Source organism: Ovis aries, chromosome 1, assembly GCF_016772045.2.
Source record: "Ovis aries strain OAR_USU_Benz2616 breed Rambouillet chromosome 1, ARS-UI_Ramb_v3.0, whole genome shotgun sequence".
Classification (NCBI taxonomy): domain Eukaryota; kingdom Metazoa; phylum Chordata; class Mammalia; order Artiodactyla; family Bovidae; genus Ovis; species Ovis aries.
Genome location: NC_056054.1, coordinates 134,794,746 through 134,818,750, shown reverse-complemented (window position 1 = coordinate 134,818,750; position 24,005 = coordinate 134,794,746). Strand labels below are relative to the sequence as shown.

General features: G+C 35.9%; 1 long non-coding RNA gene across 1 annotated transcript in view; it reads right to left on the bottom strand.

Moving 5' to 3' along the window:
• The window catches only part of LOC132658341 (uncharacterized), an 87,744-nt gene that overhangs the window by 4,755 nt on the left and 58,984 nt on the right, over positions 1-24,005 (bottom strand). The gene's annotated exons all lie outside the window — the stretch shown is intronic.

The following is a 24,005-nucleotide window of genomic DNA, read 5'->3' as shown; positions in this document are numbered from 1 at the left end:
ATGAGAGATGAAATAAGTGGATGATTAAAAATATTTCTGGACCAACAGCCTGAACAATTTGTTTTCAATGTCCTATGAAATCTTGGGAGAATGTGTTTCAGAATGAAGGCTTACTGAATAAAGGATAAAAATAAGATGAACAATGTGTTTGGCAAAAGAATGCCATCACTGGGAATGAGTTTGATAAGATGATTTGGAAGAAATTCTTCCATAAAGAGTCAAAAGTCTTTTTCTTTAATTTTCACACATTTCCAAAGCTCAAGAGTGGAAGGACAAGTAGATAGAAAGTCCCTATTCACTTAACCCCTGCTAGACAGGGTAACTAGACCCTGTGCTCTGCTGGTTAGGGTGGGGATCGAAGCTCCAGAAGTGTCTTTCCCACTATAGCTCTATCTTCTTAAAATGCAAAAGCATGAAAGACCTTCTCATGAGGGGTCAACTTTTGTGAGCTTGGGGCCCAACTGTGTGCACCGAAAATTTTCTGGTCAGATTATTATAAATTCCTAGAAATTCTGGTGAAAGCTGAGATCAGATACAGCCCTGATGCTCATCACTATATAGCTATGTTAGAAGCAAGCAGACTCTTGACAGTATACCTCTTAACACTATACATATGCACATATGTGTACATTTATGGAGATAGTTAAATATTTGAAGTTGATTATAATTTATAAAATCTAAGCACACGTCAAAGAAAAACCAAGCTGGACAAGAGTTAAAGCAGTGAAAACAAATTTTACTGAAGACTACTATAATAGAGGAAAAAGGTCTCAATATAGAACCAGGTTCAATTCTAGAAAAATCAAGCTGGACAATATACTTAAAGCTGTAAAAATAAATTTTACTCAAGACCACTACAACAGAGGAAAAAGATCTCAATACAGAACCAGGTTCAATTCTCAATATAGCCTGAATAAATAGAAATTTATATCCATACAAGAGGACAGAGATCATAGATGGAAAATAACTAAGAGGCAATATCTAGGAGGGTGTATGTGAAATTCTGGCTATACCAACCTGACAGGATTATTTGCTGAAAACAGACCAAGGTGATCAGGCATCACCTGAGGCATGGTGGAAGATGGAGAACACAATTAGATATTCAGGATGATCAGACATCAAGGGTGGATGTTCTAGTTAAATTGAGTTAGTAGAGGTCTTGCTAAAAGTGAGTTTTACAAGAGAGTGCATAAATGGCTCCAGAAAAAAACATTTTGAAGTCTAAGCAAATTTGGTTAGTCAAAAGAGCTCTGTAACATGTTAAAAGGAAGCATTCAGGGGCTTCCCTGGTGACTCAGTGGTAAAGAATCTGCCTGCAAATGCAAGAGACGTGGGTTAGATCCCTGATCTGGGATGATCCCACATACCTTGGAGCAACTAAGCTGGTGCACCAAAACTACTGAAATGCCCTGATGCTGGGAAAGGTTGAAGGCAGGAGAAGAAGGGGACCACAGAGGATGAGATGGCTGGATGGCATTACTGACTCAATGGACATGAGTTTGAGTAAACTCCAGGAGTTGGTGATGGACAAGGAGGCCTGGCGTGCTGCAGTCCATGGGGTCATAAAGTGTCAGACACGACTGAGTAACTGAACTGAACTAAACCACAACTACTGAGCCTGTGCTCTAGAACCCAGAAGCCGCAACTACTGAGCCCAGGTGCTGCAACTACTGAAGAGTCCATGCTCTAGAGTCCATAGAACCTATAGTCTATGCTCCACCATAGATCAACACTCCCTAGAGTCCACGCTCTGCCACAAAAGAAGCCAAGGCAATAAGAAGCCCACACACAGCTACTAGAGAGTAGCCAGTCCCTGAAAGCTTGAACTAGAGAAAAGCCTTTGCAGCAATAAAGACCCAGCACAGACAAAATAAATAGAATTATGAAAAAAATAATAAAAGGAATCATTTCAAAATGTGCACAAACTGTCTAATAATTGCAAGTTGTGATTTTTCTAGTTCTTGTTTTTTTGTTTTTAATATTTGAAGAAAAGAGTAACCTAAACATAAAATATGCACTTAGTTATATATTTGTTTTGTTATGTTGTGTGTAGTCAGTCAGTTGTGTCTGACTCTCTGCAACCCCATGAACTGTAGCCTTACAGGTTCCTCTGACCATGGAATTTCCCAGGTAAGAATACTGGAGTGGGTTACCATTTCCTACTCCAGGGGATCATCATGACCCAGGGATTGAACCTTTGCCTCTCTCGCTTCCTGCAATGGTGCCTTCCCAGGTGATGCAGTGATAAAAAGTGACCTGAAAAGCAGGATATGCAATTAGCTCCCTGGGTTGAGAAGATGATTTAGAAAAGGAAATGACAACCTATTTCAATATTCTTACCTGGGAAATTCCATTGAGAGAGGAGCCTGGTGGGCTACAGTCCATGCGATCACAAAGAATAATTATATATTAGCATCATTAAATTTAAAGAAGCATATTGAAGTAAGAATTGCAGCAATACTGAAATATATGAGTATGGTTTTATATTAAAATTCATGATTAGGGATTTAGTCATGCATGAAATTCACAGGAATGAAATTTTTTTTGCAAAGGTGTATGACCTTTAGATGTCCAATTTCCTCTCTCATAGCATCGATGTGGTACATCCCATTACCCCCTTGAGGCAAACTAAAGGGAAGCTCTGAGAAGACAAGCACTCTGGTCAAAGGACAACACGAGTAGCCTCCATAATGGCTCACAAAGAGTGGTTGCTATTCAGTCACTCAGTCATGTCTGATTTTTGGAACACTATGGGCTACAGCATGCCCGGCTTCACTGTCCTTCACCATCTCCTAGAGTTTGCTCAAACTCATGACCACTGAGTCAATGATGCCATCCAACCATCTCATTCTCTGTCATTCCCTTCTCCTCTTGACTTCAATCTTTCCCAATATCAAGGTCTTTTCTAATGAGTCGGTCCTCCACATCAGGTGATCAAAGTATTGGAGCTTCAGCTATAGCATCAGTCCATGCAATGAATAGTTAATTTCCTTTGGGATTGACTAATCTGATCTCCTTGCTGTCCAAAGGACTCTCAAGAATCTTCTCCAGCACCATTGTTTGAAAGCATCAGTTCTTCAGTGCTCTGCTTTTTTATTGTCCAGTCTCACATCTGTACATGCCTACTGGAAAAACCATAGCTTTGACTATACAGACTTTGGAGGCAAAGGAATGCCTCTGCTTTTTAATACACTGTCTAGGTTTGTCATTACTTTTCTTCCAAGAGACAAGCATCTTTTAATTTCAGTGTTTAAACCAACTCATTTCATTTTTGCACAATTACAAACTTTACTTAAAAAAAAAAAATAGTTTTAAGCAAAGCCTACCGATTAGTCTCCATTCTGTATCTGGAGCTAGGCCAGGCAATTGTCCATTACAAGTCTTATGGCTTCAAGCGTGTGACGATGTATTCTACATTATGCATTTTAGTTTTTCCTTATTATATTCACATCCCAATATCCTGCTTCTTTTCCTCTTGAATGCACTTTGCCTTAATATCATATCCATTAAAATTGATACAGCTGTAATTGAATGAACTCCTATAGCTATGGAAAGTAAATATGAATCACAATGGAAGAATGAATCGGATACTTGTGAAATGACACCATTTCTTTTTTGTGGTAAGAATTTACCATTATCTTAGTAGTCATATCAATTTCCATTCCTAAAGCTGTATTAAATAATCATGTATCTTCATATTAAAATACTGTCTTTACATCTCTTAAATGAAATAGTAGCAAGCCAAGTCCATATGGTGAATTGGATCTCCTGCTGCTGCTGCTGCTGCTAAGTCGCTTTGGTCGTGTCCGACTCTGTGCGAGCCCATAGACCGGAGCCTATCAAGCTCCCTCGTCCCTGGGATTCTCCAGGCAAGTATACTGGAGTGGGTTGCCATTGCCTTCTCCAATACATGAAAGTAAAAAGTGAAAGTGAAGTCGCTCAGTCGTGTCCAACTCTTAGCAACCCCATGGACTGCAGCCTACCAGGCTCCTCCATCCATGGGATTTTCCAGGCAAGAGTACTGGAGTGGGTTGCCATTGCCTTCTCCGGAATTGGATCTACTTTTCCCCAAATGAAGAATTTCACATTTATTCATTTTAATTGTGTGAATCCATTATTCAAATTGTTGAGATTTTTATATATTTAAATTTTAATTATACCCCTTCATCATTTAATTTTTTCCTCTTATTATCATATATATGAATAAGAATTCTATGTACGCATATCTAAGAGTGTGGCTAAGATCTATACTTGAAATTTACATTCTGCTATGTAATACTTAAGTGTTTTCAGCTACTTTATAATACACAAAGTGTAACTTTAACTTGATTGTGTTCACTATAGCACATTCAACATTTTGAAGCATCCTGTAAAAATAATATATATTGGTTTATACATATATATACACCTATATAATTTTACAAATGTAACCATTTTACAACAGTGAAGGAAGTGAAGTTGCTCAGTCATGTCTGACTCTTTGCAATCCCATCGACTGTAGCCTACCAGGCTCCTCTGTCCATGGGCTTTTCCAGGCAATAGTACTGGAGTGGATTGCCATTTCCTTCTCCAATTTTACAACAGTATGTGGTAACTATATGTATATTTTAGTCAATCTTTGCTAGATTTAGTAATCCCCTCTAAGTATTTAAATAATGCATTCCATCCTAAACAGTTAAATGTCCAACAACATTGAGGTATAATTTGAAGAATTTGTTGTGTTCTATACTCTGTGGAATCTTTTCCTCTATTTTAGCTAGTTAAGCAGTACTTCTCAATCAATATGCTACAAAGAGGCATTCTGCAAACATATGTGCTAGCTACTTGATATGCTGATGTGTGTGCATGCTAAGTCACTTCAGTCATGTCCATTCTTGATGTTTTGCCACACTTTAAGCTGTAGCCCTTTTCATACTGTTTTCATGGAACAACAGACTGGTTCCATATAGGAAAAGGAGTGTGTCAAGGCTGTAAATTGTCACCCTGCTTATTTAACTTATATGCAGAGTACATCATGAGAAATTCTGGACTCGAAGAAACACAAGCTGGAATCAGGATTGCCAGGAGAAATATCAATAACCTCAGATATGCAGATGACACCACCCTTATGGCAGAAAGTGAAGATAAACTGAAAAGCCTCTTGATGCAAGTAAAAGAGGAGAGTGAAAAAGTTGGCTTAAAGGTCAACATTCAGAAAACGAAGATCATGGCATCTGGTCCAATCACTTCATGGGAAATAGATAGGGAAACAGTGGAAACAGTGGCTGACTTTATTTTTGGGGGGCTCCAAAATTACTGCAGATGGTGATTGAAGCCATGAAGTTAAAAGACGCTTACTCCTTGGAAGAAAAGTTATGACCAACCTAGATAATATATTCAAAAGCAGAGACATTACTTTGCCAACTAAAGTCCGTCTAGTCAAGGCTATGGTTTTTCCTGTGGTCATGTATGGATGTGAGATTTGAACTGTGAAGAAGGCTGAGTGCCGAAGAATTGATGCTTTTGAACTGTGGTGTTGGAGAAGACTCTTGAGAGTCCCTTGGACTGCAAGGAGATCCAACCAGTCCATTCTGAGGGAGATCAGCCCTGGGATTTCTCTGGGAAGAATGATGCTGAAGCTGAAACTCCCGTACTTTGGCCACCTCATGCGAAGAGTTGACTCAATGGAAAAGACTCTGATGCTGGGAGTGATTGGGGGCAGGAGGAGAAGGGGACGACAGAGTATGAGATGGCTGGATGGCATCACTGACTCCATTGAAGTGAGTGTGGGTGAACTCCGGGAGTTGGTGATGGACTGGGAGGCCTGGCGTGCTGCGATTCAGGGGGTCACAGAGTCGGACATAACTGAGTGACTGAACTGAACTGAGGCTATAGGCCACCAGGCACTTCTGTCCATGAGAATTCTCTAAGCAAGAATACTGAGACAATTTGCCCTCCTCCAGTGGATCTTTCTGACCCAGGGATTGAACCCAAGAGTTGCAGTTGCTTTATCACTAACACCACCTGGGAAGCCCTGTGATATGCTGAAGGTAGAGTTAATTTTAATTTGGAAACAGCTCCTAAAGTAATTGCTTACTGAATTATTTCTTGAAATCTTAGTTATAATTTTTATGTCATTCTCTTCAGATTTCAAATATTGTCCCATTGCAGCGTAAATGGCCTGAAGAGTTGTTGAGAATTTTTACTAGTAGTATGTTTTTTGTGAATACAGCATATTCTACTCAAAAATTATTTACACTAAACATATTATTCTGTTGAAAGTACTATCTTTATTTCACAAATGCACTAATCCTAATATATTTTTCTATATATTAATCCTAATGTATTTTCTGGTCATTCTTTTTTGAGTTTTTTAGGATTACAGTATCATTTATGAATTTGTATCAAATAATTTGAACACATCCAATAATTCCTCTTTTAAACTTCTGAGTTCATTAGCCACTTCATTTTGCCATGATGAACTTTAGAGTTTTTCAATACTTGAATAATTAGAGAACCCCTAAACTTAATAACTATTCAAATTTAATCTCTAGCTGGATGGTCATATTTCTGTGAAAAAGAATCAGGTGTCATATTTCTACTACCACCACTGCTCCAAATCCAGTCCTATATTACAGTTTCAACATATACTTACAGGAGGATTAAAGAGGAATAAAGGGGATATCAATAAAACATACATGTCACATGCAGACACCAACTATTGCAACAAATAAGATGACAAATAAGGTAAAAATATAGTTTTATTTTTTAAGAAAAATAATGTTTCATCTCTAGGCAAAAATTTTAGAAGTTTCCTGTCTATTCAAAAAAAAATGTCATGAAACTTTTAAAGCACCAAAAAGGAAACAGAGTGATATGGATTATTTTCCCCTTGTACTGTTTTTTCTTATCTTCCAAGATTTTTTCTCAGTCTTTTTCAAGTTCTTTTGAACACTAATGAGGTTCAGACATTGCTGCAGTACATGTTTTACTTGCCAAGTAGATCCAGGTTTTAAGTTATCTTCAGAATTCAAATAAAATGTGCTATTCTGCTGAGTTTGGCTAAATGTTACTCTTTATTAGTAAAATGAATTTGTAAATTATGTGAAAAAAGTAATTCACCTTACATTATTGCTAAAAGTCCCATTATTAGTAATTTTAATACTCATTTTAGATTCCTTAAGAAAGGTTTCCTGTTATATTTTAAATATTTGAAGTTGATATTTAAACATTTTATAGAATGAAATATGTATTATTTGAGTAAAATTTACTGATTAGAAAATTACTTGATTTGAGGTAGGATAATAAGACATCATTGCTATGTTATGTGTTGTCATAGAATCCCATTATCATTTACATGGTCTATACACTAAAACCTTGTAATAGACTTATTACAAGAGGTCTACAGGTTTTTCAGTCTGATGGATATGTGTTCAATTTATGTCTCTGCCATTTATTAGCTCTGGTATAGCTCTTGACGTAATTGTAAAATGTAATTGAATTTTGCTCATTAAATTATGAAATTTAGTGTGATATGTGTTAGAAACTTATTATTTAGTATGCTTTCAATGTCTTTTTTTTTTTTTTTTTGCATTTCCTAGGTATACATGGACGAACCTTTCCCTTTCTCCGTCTCGAAGAAATTAAAATACATTTTCCTTTCTCTACTAATTTTCTAGTGCTGCCATAACAAAATACTACAAACTTGGTAGCTTAAAAAATCCTGAAATGTATTCCCTCAAAGTTATGGAGCCTAGAAGCCTGAAATCAAGGTATTGACAGGGCCATGCTCCCTCCAAAGCTTCTAGTGGAGAATCTGTTTCATGCCTTTCTCTGTTCAGTTCTTGGCTTTCTTTAACTTACTGTTAGCTAGGTAATTCCAATCTTTCTTTAGGTTTTCACATGGCAATTTTTCCTCTGTGTTTCTGTTTACACGTGTCTTTCCTTAGGAAATCCATCATATTGGATTCAGGCTCCTTCTAATGAAATCTTAATTTGATTGCACCTGCAAACCACATTTTTAAATAAGATCATATTTACAGGTACCAGGGATTACGACAAGATATGTTTTGGGGACATAACTCAACCTGTGCGTGTGTGCTCAGTTGATCAGTTGTGTCCGACTTTTTGCAGCTTTCTGAACTACAGCCCACCAGCAAACGTGTTGCCATTTCCTTCTTCAGGGGATCTTCCCAACCCAGGAATCAAAGGGGTAGATTCTTTACCACTGAAACACCTGGGAAGCCCCAATTCAACCTGTAACACTTTCTATTCCAAGAAAAGTACCACTATCCCAACTAATACTGTAATTTTTCCTTTCCTCAATGTATGTGTTCTCTGACCTCTGATTTAAAAATCAGATAAAGCTCCAAAAATTATAGAAATGCTAAACTTACCATTACATTATCATGTAGAAATGTTTCCGCTTTATACATTTTTAAGTACACAATTACTATAGACAGAAAAAAAAAATAAAAGCATGACATCAATGGAATTAGTTTATTAAGCTTCAAAGTGTATAAGACATATTAAGTACTATAGAATCTAAACTGGCCATTTCTATCAGTTGTTGATGGGCAAAATAGAAAAACATTCTTCCAGTTTTTATATATTGTGTCCTTTGAAGCAAGAGTGAACTGAACCATTAAAAAGTAAATCACTCCACTGAACTGAAAAACAGACTCTGATTGGAAAAACTAACGCCTTAGGAAAAAGCAGGTTTTGTAATCTCTGCATTCATGTCTCTCTTTGTCTTTGATAGATGATGAAAAAAGCTACATTCTAAACAAAACTGCTACAGTGGCTGCAAAACCATTACTTTTTGTTTTATATATCAAGAGAAGTTTTAGCACCTCACCCCCGATGTCTACTAAATGGAAAGTGACAGGACAATGAGAAAAACAGCCTTATCAAATTTACCATTTTATAGTTCATTTCCTGATGACAAATGAGACATATATTTCACAGGCCTTCAATTTACTTGACAAAATAAAAGGGGTAAAATTTGCTCTTGGATTACTCATAGGTTGTTTTGTAACATAAAATTTTACTATAATTCATATTTAATATATGTATCCATTTTGACTACTTGGTTTATGTCATGTTAATCATAGAAACTTCTATAAGATCCATAGAGGAAAAGATATCTTCTGAAGGTCATTTATTAATAAAGCAAAGGAGTCTACTTGGAATTTGTTGGCTTGGAAAAGTGGACTCACAGACAAGATTAACTTGAAAGGCAGATAGTGCTAGACTATATGCATGACCCAAAGTGTGCAACTTACTTAACCACGCAATCAATGAAAGAATTATAGCAAGGTAAAGGGGACTTGGAGGTTCTAAATAGGGCAGGAGCATGTGAGAAATTTAAGGAAAGTAAGTAGGGCAGAAGTGACTGAAGATAAAACCTGAGCAAAGGTATAAAGAAAGCTACACAATTGGCCAAACAGAAATCCAAAGCAAGAGTTTCCCAGGCAGGATAACCAGTTAGAGTAAATGTCCTAAAGCAGGAGTGCCTAGTCCGTATGAAGGAAAGCAAAGAAACTATGGAAACAAAAGTAAGGAGGAGAGAAGAATAACACAAATGACAGACACAAAGTATCACAGAGCCTCACAGACTTTTGACTATTGCTTTGCCAGTAATAGCCCCTGGCATGGTGTTGTGTGGAAGGGAGAGCAGCACATTCTTTTCCCTTGCTTAAAGTGGGTAACTCTGGTCATGATGATGGGAACAGATTATAGGAAGCATGGGTGGAAAAAAAAAAAAAGGCATAGAAACAATTGGATGCAATTTAAAGCATCCTCAAAAGTGTTGATTGTTGATTGTACTACCAGAGTAAGTGATGAGCAGCAATAGATTTCTGGTCATATTTTGAAGACAGAATTGGATGATTTTGTGATGGATTACATATGCAATCAGAGGGAAAAAATTTTGTGTGGTACGGGAGGCAGAGAGGGAAAGGAAAGGGGAGAATCAATGATAATTTTATTCTAGAATTTGAACCTCATTAACTGGAAAGATTAAATTATCAATGAAGAGGGATAGGTATGTGGGTATATTAAATGTGAGTGTATGCATGTGATTCAGGAGAGGGACTCTCCAGAGTTCAGTTGGAGGTCAACTAAGTTAGAGATATCTATTCGTCATGCTTTTACCAATACTAAATGGTGTCAGAATGTTTTACCTTGCACTCATCTTCTCTCCCAATGTCCTGACCATAAATAACTCGTACTGGGAGGCAGAGATATAGAAGTATAAGGTGGGACAAGATAAGAAGACAGAATCCATCTTCTCTTTCCTACTGCAGATTGCAAGTCAGTCATTAGTCTAATTTAATGTTGAAGAAAGATATAAAGTTTAAATTGGTTAAGATATGAAATCCAACTGAACTGGATTAAGCAAAAGGAAAAAGATGGTAATAGTAATAAATGTGGAGCTCAACTTGTAATACATCAAAGATACATCATACATGTAAAGATGAATCAATAAAAAAAAAGATAATTCAATTGCCCAGATTAAAAGCAATCTAGAAACAATGAATAGCTGACGAAATGACACAGAAGAATGAAAGAGTTATCTGGAAGATAGAATAATGAAAATCACCCAATCAGAAGAGCAGATGGAAAGACAAATGAAAAAAATATAATAAAAATTATGAGATCTATGGGATAATACAGAATGTGTCAATCTATGTATTACAGGGTTTCTGGAATGAAAATATGGAAGGAGATAAAAATGTATTGAAGAAACTATGGCTGAAAACTTCCCAAACCTAAAGAATGAAATAGACATGCAAGCACAGAAAGAACAGAAGGTCCCAAACAAGATGAATACAAAACGCCCCATGTCGAGACAGATCACAATTAAAATGGCAAAAGTAAAATATAAAGAGAGAATTCTAAAGGCAACAAAAGAAAAAGAGTTAAAAAGGAAGTCCCATAATGTTATCAGCTGATTTCTCTACAGAAACCCTGCAGGCAGAAGTATTCGAATTCCACATTTGAAGTCCTGAAAAGAGAGAGAGAGAGAAAAAAAAAAAAAAACAACAGTTCTGCAGCCTAAGAAATCTATCCAATAAGAGGATCATTTTTCAATAGAAGTAGAGGAAGAATTTCTCAGACAAGCAAAACATGTAAAGAAGTCAGCAATACTAAACCTATCCTGGAAGAAATGTTGAAGTGTCTTCTCCACATACAAAAGAAGCAAGAACCTCTAGTAAAGAAGAAATCACAGTAGGAAAGACAAATATATAAAATGGTTGAAGAACATTTAAATAAGCCTGTATTATAAAATATTAATATTTAAATATTTATTAATATTTAAAAATGCAAAAATAACTATAAAATAAGCATTAATATGTAAAATGGGATGACAAAAGTCACAAAATATAGGAGAGTAGAGTATTAGTATTTTAGAATGTGTTTGAACTTGAATGACTATCAGTTTAAAGTAAGTAAATATAGTTTTGGATTAACATGCATGAACTCCATGGTAATCACAAATTAAAAACATGAATTAAATTCACAAAAATCAGAAAGGAAATCAAATATGTTACAAAATAAAAATCAAACCACCAAGGAAAAGACAAAAGGAGGAAATGACTAAAAAAGAACTATGCAAACTAGAAAATAAAGTCTTACATGGCAATAAGTACCTATCTATGAATAATGGCTGCAAATGTCAACAGAATAAATGTTTAGATGAAAAGACAGAGTGATTGATTTTTATAATAATATAAGAACCTGCAATATGTTGCCTACAAAAGACTCACTACAGGGTGAAAGACACAGACCCAAAATGAGGAAATGGAAAAACATATTTCATGCAAATAGAAATGACAATAAATCAAGGGTAACAGTACTCGCACCAGATAAAATAGACTACAAAACAGGCTGTAAAGACAAAGAAGGGTATTATATAATAAAGGGAACAATATAAGAAGTGAATATTACACTCATTAACATATGCATCCAATAAAAGATCACCTAAATATAAAAAGGAAATGCTGAGAAAGGTAGAAATTGACAATTATACAACGATAGAAGATTTTAACACCACATTGACTTTGATGAAGAGATCATTAAGACAGAAAAGACAATGGAAGCCCTAAATGCCACAACTAACCAGTTCAACTTAATTAATATCTACAAACATTATGTTCAAAAAAAGTACAGACTGCACATTCTTTTCAAGTGCACATGAAAAGTTCTCTAAGATAGATCACATATCAAGTCATGAAACCACCCTCAACAAATTTGAGGATAGAAATTTTATCAAGTATTCTTTCTGACCATAATAGTATGAAATTAGAAATCAACTACAGAAAGAAAAGCTAGAAAAGAACAAAAACATGAAGATTAGACAACAGGCTACTAAAAATCTAAGACGTCATTGATTAAATCAATGAAGAAATTAGAAAAATACCTTGAAGCAATTTAAAATAAAAAACACTGCAAAATCTATGGCATACAGCAAATTAAATTTAGAGGGGATTTCATACAGGCCTTCCTCAAGAAACAGAAAGAATCTTAAATAAATAAACTAACTTAACACCTAAATGAATTAGAAAAAAGAACTAAGTGAAATTCCTCAAAAGAAAATAAAGACCAGGGATAAAAGAAATAAAATCAAGGTAAAAAATAAAAGAACAATAAAACTAACAGCTGGATTTTTGAGAAGATAAACAAAATAGACAAACCTCTAGCCAGGTTCACCAAGAGGAAAAGAGGACCCAAATAAAGTAAGAAATCAAAGAAGAGAAATAGCAATTGATATCAAAAAATGCAAAAACTCTTAATAGTACTTAAGATAATAACAGTTACATGCTAAAAATGGGCAAGCTAGAAGAAAAGGACAAGTTTCTGGAAACATATACCGTGGCAAGACTGAGTTAAACAGAAATTTGGACCAAACTGATCACTAGAAGTGACATAGGATTTGTCATAAAAAGAATTCCATGAAAATGAAAGTCTAGGACAGAAAAGTTTCAATAGAGAATTCTACCTAACCCATAAAGAAGAACTTATATCTATTCTTCTCAAATTATTCCAAAAAATTGAAGACTAGAGTGTACCACCAAACACATTCTATGAGACCACCATCATCCTGATACCAAAATTAGACAAAGGCATGACAAAAAGAAAATTAAATACCAGTAGTTTTGATGCATTATCTATCCTGGTGGCTCAGATAGTAAAGCCTATGCCTGCAATACAGGATACCTGGGTTCAATCCCTGGGTCGGGAAGATCCCCTGGAGAAGGAAATGGCAACCCACTCCAGTACTCTTGCCTGGAAAATTCCATGGACTGAGGAGCCTGGTAGACTGCAGTCCATGGGGTTGCAAAGAGTCAGACACGACTGAGTAACTTCACGTTCACTTTCTTTGATGCATAGAGGCAAAAACTCAACAAAATATTTTTAAACTAAATCCAGCATCACATAAAAAGGACCATACATCACAAATAAGTTGGACTTATGTCAGAGTTACAAAAATGTTTCAACAAATGCAAATCAGTATGATACACTACATTAGCAAAGGAAAACAAAAGTCATATAAACATCTCAATAAATGTAGAAAAAGCATTTGATAAATTAAAATTCAACATACATAAATAGTAAAAACTATAAAAGTAGGTATAGAGGGAACATATTTCAACATAAAATGGCCATTTATGACAAACACAAAGCCAATATAACACTCTATGGTGAAAAATTGAAAGCCTTCCTGCTGTATTCTGGAACAAGACAAAGATGCCCACTCTCATTTCTTTTATTCAACATGGTATTGGCAGTCCTAACCACAGCAATCAGACAAAAAAAGAAGAAAGCATTCAGATTAGAAGGGAAGAAGTACAACTCACCATGTGCAGATTACATGAAACTTTGTATAGAGAAACTCTGATGTCTCCGTCACAGTAACCACTAGGATAAATGAATTCAGCAAGGTAGCAGAATATAGGAGTAATAAACAGAAATTTGTCGTTTCCTCTATACACTAACAATGAAATATCAAAAAAAGAAAGTAAGAAAAATAATTGCATTTAAACTCACCTCAAAACAATAAAATAGCTAGTAATAAACTTAATCAAGGAGGAGAAAACCCTATGTGCTGCAAATGACAAAACACTGATAAAAGAAATTAAATATGACTCAAGCAATGAAAAAATATTCTGTGTTCTTGGATTGGAAGAATTAATATAGTTAAAATAACCATACTACCCAAAGTAATCTACAGATTTAATGCAATCAAAATACCTGTGACATCTTCACAGAACTAGAAAAAAAATAATTCTAAAATTTACACAAAACTACAAATGACCTGAACTGTCAAACATTCTCGAGAAACAAGAATAAAGTTGGAGGTATAATCCTCACAGTCTTCAGCCTGTTCTTCAAAGCCACAGTATACAAAACAGCAAGATTCCAGCACAACAACAGATATATAGATTATTGAAACAGAATAAACAACCCAGAAATAAATCCACACTTATATGGTCAAATAATCTATGACAAAGGAAGCAAGAATATAAAATAAAGAAGAGAGCCTCTTCAACATGTGGTGTTGAGAAAGCTAGGCAGCTTTCATAAATCAGTGAAATTAGAGCATTCTCTCACACCATACACAAAAACTCAAAATGGCTTAAAAACCTAAACATAAGACATGACACCAAAAGACTCTAAGAATATAGGTGAGTATGCTTTGTCACAAATTCTAGAAGTATTTTCTTAGATCAGTGTCTCAAGGCAAAAAAAAATAAAAACAAATCAATGTGTCCCAATCAAATTTAAAAGTTTTTGCACAGCAAAGGAAATGATGGGGGGGAGGGGGCGGGGGAAACATACAGAATGGGAGAAAACATTTGCTCTTAATGCAACCTTAATGAGTTGATTTCCAAAATGTACAAGTGGCTCATATAACTCAATATGAAAAAAAAAAAAAAAAGGCCCCGCACAAAAAGGAGAAAAAAAAAATGAATAGAAGACTCAGATATTTTTTCAAAAGAAAACATACTGATTTCTAACAGACACATGAATAATTGTTCAACATCACTAATTATTAAATCAAAACCACAAAGAGGCATTACCTCACACAGGTCGGAAAGGCTATCATCAAAAATCTACAAACAATAAATTCAGAAGGAGGTATAGAGGAAAGGGAAGCTTCCCACCTACCGGTGAGAATGTAAATTGGTGCAGCCACCTACAGATTTCTTAAAAAATTGAAAAATAGAACTATAATATGATCTAGTCATCTCACTCTTGGGTATATACCCCCCCCCGAAAAATGAAAAATCTAAACTGAAAAAAATACATGCACCCCAATGTTCATAGCAACACTATTTATAGTAGCCAAACATGCAAGCAATCTAAGTTCCCATTGACTGATGAATAAAGAAGCGGTATGTATGCACATACACACACAATGGAGTATTACTCAGGAATAAGGATGGAATACTGCCATTTGCAGCAACACAGGTAGACCTAGAGAACATTATGCTTAATGAAATAAGTCCGACAATGACAACTCTATATTATATCTCTCATATATAGAATTTTAAAATACAAATGAAGCTATATACAAAACAGAACTGACTTACCAATATAGAAAGCTAACTAAATGGTTACCAAAGGGGAGAGGGATGGGATGAGGGACAAATTAGGAGTATCAAATTAATAGAAAAAAAATACTAAATAGAAAATAGATAATCAAAAATGAATTTATTGTATATATATAGCACAGGATATCTTATAATAACATATAATGGAATACACTTTATAAAGAAAAACCTAACAAATGACTATGCTACACATTTAAATTAACCAAATACTGTAAATCAACTATGTTGTTGTTGTTGTTGTTTTTGTTGTGTCGCCCGGCTGTTTCCAACTCTTTGAAACCCCACAGACTGCAGCATGCCAGGCCTCTGTCCCTCACAATCTCCCGAAGTTGGACCAAGTTCATGTCCATTGCATCAGTGATGCCATCCAGCCATCTCATCCTCTGATGCCCTCTTTTCCTTCTGCTCTCAATTTTTCCCAACATCAGGGACCTTTCCAGTGAGTCAGCTGTTTGTATCAGATGACCAGAATACTGGAGTGTCAGCTTCAGCATCAGTCTTTCCAATGCTGCTGCTGCTGCTAAGTCGCTTCAGTCGTGTCCGACTCTGTGCGACCCCATAGACGGCAGCCCACCAGGCTCCCCCATCCCTGGGATTCTCTAGGCAAGAACTCTGGAGTGGGTTGCCATTTCCTTCTCCAATGCATGAAAGTGAAAAGTCAAAGTGAAGTCACTGAGTCGTGTCTGACTCCTAGCGACCCGGTGGACTGCAGCCCACCAGGCTCCTCCATCCATGGGATTTTCCAGGCAAGAGTACTGGAGTGGGGTGCCATTGCCTTCTCCAGTCTTTCCAATTAGTATTCAACAAAAACAAATTTAAAAATTCAACTGCATTCTTTTCTCACATTGTACAGTACTGGAGGCTTTGCTTTATATAGTATTAACTATGGGGGCTTCCCTCATAACTCAGTCGGTAAAGAATCTGACTACAATGCAGGAAAGCCAGGTTCGATTCCTGGGTTGGGAAGATCCCCTGAAGGAGGAAATGGCAACCCGCTCCAGTATTCTTGCCTGGAAAAATCCCATGGACAGAGGAGCCTGGCAGGCTACAATCCATGGGGTCCACAAGAGTCGGACATGACTTAGCCACAAACCCAACCAAACAACCAACTATGAAGATTGAGAAAACAAAGCTTGCTTGAGAGCAATACTATAATAAAATATTTCTCAGTTTATACACCATCAGTCAAGTTGCCAGGTCATTTAAATACTTTTTGCTTTGAGTATGAAGAAAAACTAAGGCCCTCCTTAGAAATCCTATTTTCAATCCCTATCCTTGATTTGGGGTTGCACTCAAACAGAAACCTGAATTCACAGACCTTAGTGGTTATTGGGAAGATCCCCTGGAGGAGAAGGGATAGGCTACCCGCTCCAGTGTTCTTGGGCTTCTCTGATGACTCAGACGGTAAAGAATCCACCTGCAATGAAGGAAACCTGGGTTCAGTCTCTGGGTTGGGAAAATCCCCTGGAGAAGGGCATGGCAACTGACTCCAGTACTCTTACCTGGAGAATCCTCTAGGTGGGCTACAATCCATGGGGTCACAAAGAGTTGGACATGACTGAGGGACTAAACATAGTACACTGCACAGCAAGTGGTTGTCAAAAATGATTCTGCATATGAAAATATACCATCAGCTGTGCTACCAGAACCCTGGCAGAATCATGTGTAAATCCTCAAAGAAATTTTAGAAACTATCCTCAAATAGAAGTTATACATAAATTTTCAAGAAATATAAACTCCTAACTATATATCACTGACAAACCTTGAGAAAGCAAGCCAACATAGATTAGATAGAAGCCTATAGAATCAGACCTGAATTTAAATTTGTTTAATAAAAATAAGGAATTTAAATATGAGGGACAAAGAAGAGATGAATAAAATATACCCAGGACATTAAGAAAGAAAATGAATCTTTAGAATTAGATACAGAGAGAGAGGCATACACACTCTGGAATGCAGTTCTATCTGTTCTTTGTTTCAGGTTATTAATACAGAAAGATGTTAAAAAACCCTCCATTTTTAGTAAAAAAAAAAAGAAGAAGAAGAAAAGAAAATGAAAACAGTAGATAAATCAAAACACTATTTTCTGTAGACTGCTTTTCTCCTCTCAAAATTTATAGGTTGAAACTTAGTCCCCAATATAATGGTATTGGGAAGTGAGGCCTTTAGAAGTGGTTAGATCATGATTGTGGAGCCCTTATAAAAGGGAACCCTGAGAGTCCCAGGCTAGAAAGCTGTCCCTGAAACAGGGGACAGGCTCTGGCCAGACATGGACTGTCAGCACCTTAATATAAGAATCTGCAGCCTCCCCATACTACTTTGATCATCCCATCATTCACTCACAGTTATATATTGAGTCCATCATGGGAAAGGGCAGGGAAGTTGAGTAACATCTCTTTTACTGTCTCAACCATTTCACTAAGAAGCTATACCCAAGGGTCTCATTCTCATCTGAACTTTTAAGTTGGGATCAGTGTTACAATAAGATGAAACTTTGGGGATCTTGGGAAATCCTGAGTTTGCATGTCAGAGAAATGTACAAAGGTTGTAAAAGGTGATTTTGGGGGACTTAAAATGACAGGATATACTAGTCCTCCCATAGAGAAACGGTTTCTTTCCCTTATACTTGAACCTTGCCTTAACTTGTAATGAGTTTGTCCAGAGTGTCAGCAATCCTCTGCCAGTTCTAGACCTAGGTTTTGAGTCATGGCTGTTTGTTTTCACCTTGAACATGTGATTTATCTGTGAAGAGAGTGTGTCCTTTCCTGAGTAAGAGAACAGAAGAAGAATATGACCTGGCAAGTCTGCAGGTTTTCCAGTTGAGGCAGCTAGGATACCAACATGCTAACTTGCATTCAAGTGTTTTCAGATGACTCATGCCTCAACCAGCTGCAGTTCAAATGACAGTTTAAACACTGCCTCTGAAGATATATGAAAGGCTCTAAGCCCTGGACTTTTAATTTTGAATCATAAAATCTTTGTGGTGTACCCATCCATTTCTTATACCTCCGATCTTTCAGCGTTATCTTTCTTGGTTTCAAAACCAATTATCTAGAGTCATGAATTTATTTCAGAAGTTTTTTTTTTTTTTTCATGATTTTAGCAAGAGATGTAATAATTACTAACAAGATGAGGTAAGTTTTGTGTCTGTTACCTCAAAGGTTTCCAGTCTCTGGGACCTAATGCCTTATGATCTGAGGTGGAGCTAATGTAATAATAACAAAAATAAATGCATTTATTTTACATTAGACAATAAATGTAATGTTCTTGAATCATCCTGAAACCACCTCCCCCCAACCATCCATGGGAAAAATGTCTCCCTGAAACCAGTCCCTGGTGCCGAAAAGTTGGTGCCCGCTATCTATTGGATCAGATGGATGTTTATCCTAACATCTTAGTAAATCAGAACAAAAATCAGACACTCGTGCTTCAGAAGTCCAGGTGGCAAGTGTCTCAGTATTTATCAAAGTAGTATTTTATTCTTTCAAATAGCTGATTTTTCTTTTTTACTTCTCTTTTAGTTTGTATAATATATGCATATGAATAAATGTAAACATTGAATAAATTCACACACTCACATTTATACACATATTTAGATTCACAGATCTCTTCAGAGCATATACCTAACATCTCTTAAGAGCTCTCAGGTCAGGGTAAGTAACAGTAGCATTATTATTGGGATTGTAAGTAGGATTTTAGTCTTCCTCTTGTCAACTTTCCTGACATTGGGGAATATATGCCTGCTTAAGTTAAGGGTGATTCATCTGCAGAATATATTTTCTGTCTGGCAATTTTAAGTTTCACTTAAGATTTTAGAAGTATTTTATCATACCTCTGAGGTATTTTTGTATTTTATGGAGAAATGTGATAAAGGAATGATATTACCCCTGGCCAAGGAGTTTACTAAAACAGGGCCAATACAAGGGGGAGCCTGTTGAGAGTGTTGAAACCAGACTATGTAATGAAGGAAGTTCATCTGATGATAAAGTGCATAATTTGCTAAGTTCTAACCCACAGTTTTAATACTGGCACACATAGCACTTCATCTCATCAGGCATTTCTTCTAAGTTCAAAACAACTGGACAGTAGAGAAGAATTTAGATTATTTCAATAAAGCCCAACTCAAGTTTGAATTAGCAGAGTCTAGGCTATGATGATACTGTTCAGATTAGTTGTGCATTTAACTATTTAACTATTCCTTTTCTGCATGTTGGTCTTACCTTAGGATCTAAGAGGAAAATATATTGAAAGCATCAGTTATAAATCCTAAGTCCTGTGGAACATTACTTCTTTCTATGATTTTATTCTCAAGAGACAGAATTTTCTTTGAGGAGAGCTGGCATGGCTGGCCCCTGGGATCCTATTAGAAGATTTAGGAGACTACTGACGTTCATAAACAAGTTTACAAACTCCCCAGAGAGGAATTGTAATTCAACTCTCACCTATACACACTCAGATTAAATTGAATTGAATATTCAGAAGTCTCAAGAATCCCTAAGCAGAACATGTCATTTGTTTTGTTTTTTTTCTTTTTCTTATCAAGGTAAAATATTCATTCACCACCGGAAATGAGAATAATTTCTCTCTATCTAATTTTCTGATTAGATTCAGTCTATTGACAAAACAGTAATTGACTTTTTGTTCTTTTTAACTCTTCCTATATATATTGTACCAAAATTTCCCAGATGGCTCAATGATAAAGAATCCACCTGTCAGTTTAGGCAACACAGGTTCAATCCCTGGGTCAGGAAGATCCCCTGTAGAAGAAAATTACAACCCATTCTAGTATTCTTGCCTGGGAAATCACACGGAGAGGGAGCTTGGTGGGGTGGCAACAATTGGACAGGATAAAGCAACTAAACAATATATATTGCACCACTTTATGTGATGTTGTATGGGAAAAATCAATTTAAAATGAATTCAGCCTAGCAAAAATCATGTTTAAAGTGCTTTCTTGTGTTTCTGAAAAACACAGTTAACACTCCATGAATAACCCCTTTGCTCAAAAATAGGTGGCAAGAAAAGGTATCACGTTGTTGAAGGCCTTGCACCTTCACTTTATCACCAGCAGGGGGCAGGTAATGGGGATTAAAGTGTGCAAAAATCGGAGGAAAATTATCAAAAATATTAAGCTTAAAATATTCTAGGTATGTGCTTTTTAAAGGACATAAAGTTTCAAGAAATAATGAATATGATGGAGGATAAGCCTGTGCAAAGTAACATTCTTTCTGATGATAATCATGTATTATTCATGCAGTTCTTTATAATACAGTTTATAGACTTCTAGAGTTTATAGGTCAGATTCTTGCATAATTTTTCTTAAATAAGCAGAGACAGAATTACATTTTCCTCAGATCTTTTCTTCAGCATGTTTTGGTAGCTAATAAATCTGGGAATGTTCATTGTTTGTTCAGTTGGTTTGCTTTTAGGTCAGCGTGTCACACATAATTATCTGCTTCGCATCTACAAATAAGGGCATAATTGCTCATTATCTGAACAGATATATCACCTTTAGTCCAGGGATTACTGGAAAAGCTTATTTGAGTTAAGCAACCAGATCAGAATGGCCATTATCAGAATTTTAGGAGGAATAAACAGTGTGAGGCAAAAATATAACAAAATCTTTCATGGGATTTGAAGTAAGTATTATCTAAATTATTTTGGGTTACAAATGCATATTTATAGTTTGAAAAGAAACTATTAATGTAATCATAACCTTTAATAGAATTAGAAATATTTCAACATTTTTCAAACCCATGACAGTTCTATTAATTTGACAAATACAGATCATTTCATTTAGTCATAAATGAAAAAGTTAATGGGGAAAAATAATGTATAAGCCAGTGAAAATTATGAAAGGAATCATTCCAACTATATAAATATAAAATATATTCAACTGTCCCACCCTGACAAAAGATATATGCACAGTTTGTTGTTGTTTTTCAGTTGCTAAATCATGTCCCACTCTTCGCAATCTCATGGACGGTACTCCTGTCTCCACTATGTCTCCCAGAGTTTACTCAAATTTATGTCATTAAGTTGATAGTGCTATATAACCACCTCATTATCTGCTTCCCCCTTTTCCTTTTCCTTTAAATCTTTTCCAGCATCAGGGTCTTTTCCAGTGAGTCGCTCTTCACATCAGATGGCCAAAGGATTGGAGCTTCAGCATCAGTCCTTCCATGAATATCCAGGTTTAATTTCAGGACTGAGTGGTTTGATCTCCTTACAGTCAAAGGGACTCTCAAAAATCTTCTCCAACACCACAGTTCAAAAACATCAATTCTTCAGCACTCAGCCTTCTTTATGCTCCAGCTCTCACATCCATTCATGACTACTGGAAAAACCGTAACTCTGACTATACGGCTTTCTAGCTTTGACTGGAAAAACCACAGCTTTGTTAGCAAAGTGATGTCTCTGCTTTTTCATATGCTGTCTAAGTTTGTCATATCTTTCCAAGGAACAAGTGTCTTTTAATTTCGTGGCAGCAGTCATATTCTGCAGTGATTCTGGAGCCCAAGAAAAGAAAATCTGTCACTACCTCCAGTTTTTCCATTTGTGATGAAGTGATGGGACCATTTCTATGAAGACATAGAACACCTTCTAGAACTTACACCAAAGACAGAAGTCCTTTTCCTCATAGGGGATTGTATTTAATACTTGATAGGAAATGCAATATTTAATTTGAAGCATAAGATCATGGCATCCGGTCCCATTATTTCATGGCAAATAGATGGGGAACCAGTGTATGACTTTATTCCTTTGGGCTCCAAAATCACTGCAGATGGTGATTGCAGCCATGAAATAAAAACATGCTTGCTCCTTGCAAGAAAAGATATGACAAACCTAAACGGCATATTAAAAAGCAGAGACATGACTGTGCCAGCAAAATTCCATCTAATAAAAGCTATGGTCTTTCCAGTAGTCAAGTATGGAAGGATGTGAGAGTTGGACCATAAAGAAGACTGAGTGTTGAAATATCGATGATTTTGAACTGTGGTGCTGGAGATTATTGAGAGTTTCTTGGACTGCAAAGAGATCAAACCAGTCAATCCTAAAGGAAATCAGTTCTGAATATTCATTGAATGGACTGATGCAAAAGCTAAAACTTCAATACTCTGTCCTCTTGATGCAAAGAACTGACTCATTAGAAAAGTCCCTGATGCTGGGGCAGATTGAAGGCAGGAGGAGAAGGGGATGACAGAGGATAAGATGGTTGGATGGCATCACGGACTCAATGGACATGAGTTTGAGCAAGCTCTGGGAGTTAGTGATAGACAGGAAAGCCTGGCATGATGCAGTCCATGAGGTTGCAAAGAGTCAGACACAACTGAGAGACTGAACTGAACTGATTCCCTATTTTGCACAGAATCATGTTATCTAGGGCTTGAACATATTAAAACTGTATCCCCCAGATAGCCCCAGGTGAAAAAAAAAAGGACATGAATTTTAAAACTAAATATTTACAAATATAGGCCTTACAAATACTTAGGTAACAATTTTAATTAAAATGAAAAGAAAGGTAATACTAACACCATGTAAAATAGTATTTTGAGCAGATGTCAAATATAGTTGGTTTAGGTCCAGACTATTTATAGCATTTGATAAATATTAAAGCAGCTGAATAAGCATGCCCTAAGATGAGTAAGAAATAATACATAAATACAGTACCATTTGGACCTTGTAACATAATTTAGGTAATCAGTAATTATATACAGAAACTGAGTGAAATTATAAATAAAGTTTGCACTATCAGTTGAAATATGCCTAGACCACTGAACTCTCTGTAAATAAAACCATTCAACTAAATTGTCATGTAAAGGACTCATTATAACCTTAAAAATCAAGAAAATCACGCCATACGAGTCAAATAATCAAGTTACTAAATCATGAAAGGGCAAAAAAGCTGACAACGTTTTCACCAACAAAAATGTGAAATAATACAAAATAACATCAATCCACAATTCTGTTAAAGAGGGAAACAGTTCTTAAAAATCTCTACAAGTGCTAAGCTTCCTCTCTGCTCAGAAACAAAAATCATAGAGGTAAATGCATTTACCACTTTAAAATCTAAGAGAAATATAAAGAAGTAGTAAGTTTCAGAATTAACTAAAATAGACAGGATGTTGGTATCAAATTGACAGACAAGATTAATGTGTTACAAAACTATGGTTTGTATAACAGAGTAAATAAATTCTTAAATTTGGAAGTCTCTAAAATATAATTTTCTTCTGATACAATTTATATATTATCCTTACACAAATTTGTAGATTAAACGAATTATCTAAATTTCACAGTTAAAGCTTTTTCAATCTGTGACTTTAATTTTGGCAACGTCGTTCATGTAACATATATTCAACTTCTGATCACTTCTAGTTAGTTCCATGTACTTATAGCTACACACAC